We start from the raw sequence: 3,926 nt of genomic DNA, 5'->3' as shown, positions 1-3,926 counted from the left end.
GTAATAAGTGGCCGGGCAAGAGCCCCAGCAGCTGAGTAAAACTGGTGCCCCTATGATGAGTTGGGATACAAGTAAAGAATGTATGGAAGGATTTCCATCACCTTCGCACCAGAAACCAACCCCCCTGCCCAGAAGCATCTTCGAATGAGCAAAACAATCTCATATCCTAGGTGAGTTCCAGTCACCCAGTCATTCTGGTGACAGTGTGATCTGTTCTGTTGCTGGTGGCTCCACAGCTCTGGAATGTGTGGGGATGGGCTGCTGCTGTTCCATGCTGCCATTGCCACCAGGACCCAACATCTCTTCCTGAAGTCCACGATGCAGGATTTTCACTCCACCACTTGTGAACAGCCCACACCCAGTGCCCTACCGCGCCCACCGTCTTAGTTCCTCCTCCAGGGCAGTGCACTTCTGCTGCCACAGTACCTCCTGCCGGGGAGAATTACAAACTTCTCCAAGAGGCTTCTATTCTTTCTCCACCTTCTTTAAGGGAAGGGGTAAGGGGTGAGCACTCACTTTAGTGGTTAAGGCCCTAAATTATCAGTTGTTTCTCAAAATATTCCTTAATTGAGAAGAAGGAAGAGAGCCTCAAGTTGAAAGTGTATTTCCATTGGAAAGGTTTTAATTTTCATCTCTCCTGAGGTGTCTGGGAAGCAAGGAGGACCAAAGTTTTCCATGCAGAAGCCAAGGACAAGGATCTAGCTTTTTGCTTTACTGTGTGTGTGTGCGCGCGCATACGGGGCTGGGAAGAGGGAGGGAACATTCAGTCAATCTCATCTGTCTTTGATGTCATATGACCCACTGGCCCCCTCCACCCCCCCCGGTTTGTTTTTCTTTACTCTTTTAATTTTGACTTGCAGAAAAGTAGTAACAATAGTAGAAGAAATTCCTATGCACTTTTAAATGTAGATTTATCAATTATCTGCATTTTTTCCTATTTGCTTTATATCGTTCCTCTTCTCTCTTTCACTCTCCGTATGAAAATGAAATTTCTAAACTATTGAGAGTAAGTTAGAGACACCATGTCCCTTTACCCCAGAACACTTGAGATGGACATTGGCTTACTTAGGAACAAAACAATGATCAAAGTGAGGAAATTGAACATTGATACGATGTTATTGTCTAATCCACTATTGGTATTCAAGTTTCATCCGTTGTTCCGGTCAGTAAGGTATCTCAAAATTCTAGCTATTTTTTTCTTGGTCTAAGATCTAATGCAGCATCACATGAAAATTCTAGCTATTTTTTTCTTGGTCTAAGATCTAATGCAGCATCACATGTTGCATATAATTGTTGTGTGTCTTAGGTTGCCTTTAATCAGGAAAAAGTCCCTATCCTTTCTTTGTCTTCCTTTGCCTTGATATTTTTTGAAGGTGACAGGCAAGTTAGTTCGTAGAATGTTCTTCAGTATGGTTTTGTCTGATTATATCCACGTTATGCATTTTTGGCAGAAGTACCAGATAAGTAATATGCTTTTCTACGCATCATATCAGGCTGTCTCATTTCAAATAATGAGCCCGATAATTTGGTAGATGATGTCTCATTAGTAGTGATGACTTTGATAACTTGGGTAAGGTTTTCCCACTCTAAATCTATGTTTTTTCCCCTTTATATATATTATAAATTGTTAGTTTTCTTTATAGAGTTGGGGTCTTGCTTGCTTTCTTGCCCAGGCTAGACTGCAGTGGCCTGATTATAACTCACTGCAGCCTTGAACTTCTGAACTCAAGTGATCCTCAAACCTCAGCCTTCCAAGTAGCTGGAATGACAGGTGTGAGTCACAGCACCCGACTCTTCCCTTTATAATTAATTAGACATTTGTGGTAGATATTTTGAGACCTTATACATGTGCTATTTTTCTTTAAACTATGACCACTATTTTTTGCATCATTGATGCTTTTATAACTCCATCATTCCTTCCGTATTTATTAGTTGGCCTTCTACTATTTAAAAGAAGAGCCTTTTCTCTCTCATCAGTATGACATTTTTAGAGTTTAATCTTATTTAAAGGGTTTTCATCCATTATTATCATTATTGATTTTGATGCTCAAATTGTCCCAGATTTGGCCAGGGCGAGTCCCTTCGAGTTGGTCTCTGTGTTCTTTTGACACGTCCTCATCATTGACCACCTCCTTACTTTCTGGCACAAGAAAATATTCCAGGCACATCTTTTACTTTCTCTGCCTGAGTCCCGGTATCAGATTTTCTTCGAGGAGCCCTCGTTCCTTTTAGTGGAGAATGCTGTTCAGAATCAAGATCTGGGCTCCAATCTTGTGTTTGAGTTTAGCCATGAAATCAATCTATTTCTGGTCAATGTGAATGTTTGAATTCTTTCTCTTCTTAAAGGAGTCCAACTATGGTCCTGGCCTTTCAGGAGTTATACATAAATCTTCTGGAGGCCTGTTGGTCATGGGGTTTCTCTGACCTTCTGCTGCCCCCAATTCATTCCCTCTTCTCTAGGAAAGACAGCCATCCCGGGGCATCAGCACAAAGTCTATAAAGTCCCCAAGGCTTCCCGCTGGTGTGGGTTTCAGAGGCTGCAGGATATCCCAGTGGCAGAGTAAAGGAAGAATTAATGCAAACAAAACCTCAAGCCATATGATAGAATCTCAAACTGTTGGGCAAAAATGGACTCAGAGAAGCTGCTAGAGAAGGTGTTATTAGGATAGTTTCTCTCCCTGTTTTGAAGTCACAGTCTTGAATTGAAAAGCACACTCTATTGTGCAAAATACCTAATATTTCTTAAGGATTGACTAGGTCCCAGACTGTGAGCTATGCACGTGACACAAAGGATCTCATTTAATCCATGTAGTGACATTCCACGGGGGATCTCCTGTATCCCCAGGGAGGCCCAGAGAAATGAAGTCGAAAATGATGGAATTGGGATATGTATCCCAGTAGACTGACTCCTGAAACTGTTATACTGCTGGACTCACAGTCCCATGCAGAGGGCATGATGAGGAAAAGGTGGGCACCAATCTTTCCAGCACTGAGAGGGAGATGAAATGAAATCACTTCTGGTAGGATCCTATTAGAAGACAGAAAACCATTGTGTGTGAAATGTATGATGAAGCCCTAGAAAGATGTTTCTCTGAGTCAGTCATTAGTAAATAAGGGATCCAGGGTTTGTGAGCAAGAGCATCCAGATTTTAGTTGTTATTAACCATTTTTGATGCTATAGTAAAAATATATCCCCATCTTGGGAAAACTGAAAACTATGAGGAAGTACAGAGGAAAAGAGATGTTCTGTAATTCCACTGCACTGAGATAATTATTAATACTTTAACTTGCTTCCTATGTGTTTTTTGCATAGTTGAGATCATAGCATATAAAATTATCTGTGTTGATTTTTTTCACTAAATTTTATCACATAACTACATCCCCAGGTTGTTGAAAGCTCTTCATAAACATCATTTTAATAGCTGCATAATATTTCATTTCATGCATGTAATGTTATTTCTTTATTCCTTTAATATTGGGTATTTATGTTGTTGCCACTTCCTCATTATTAAAACAAAAGAAAAACAACTAAAAACCATTGTGGTGGATATGTATGTACTTTCTGTATTTTGGTTTATTTTCTTAAAATTGAGTCTTAGAAACAATCTCCCTGCATTGAAGTATAGATATTCTATTTTTGTTATTTAAAAATAATTTAGTAATTTGAATAATTCTAATTACTATATTTTTATGGGAAAAGTTTTAAATGTTTAGTGAAAAAGGCTTAAAGCAATGCATTATTTACATATGGATAAGAAGACATGGCAGGATCCCCAGAGCTTTTCCTGGGGTGTTTGGGGGAGAGCTATGTAAAGATAGTCCACATAAACCCCACTAAATAAAAACTGCTCCTAAATATTTCCAAACAGGAACCCAAAATAGATGAACAGTCTCCAACTCATCTTTAGAGTAGTGGGACTGCTTCT

The sequence above is a fragment of the Macaca thibetana genome, chromosome 18, assembly GCF_024542745.1.
Source record: "Macaca thibetana thibetana isolate TM-01 chromosome 18, ASM2454274v1, whole genome shotgun sequence".
In the NCBI taxonomy this organism is placed as follows: Eukaryota; Metazoa; Chordata; class Mammalia; order Primates; family Cercopithecidae; genus Macaca; species Macaca thibetana.
Note: the sequence above shows the minus strand (reverse complement) of the source record.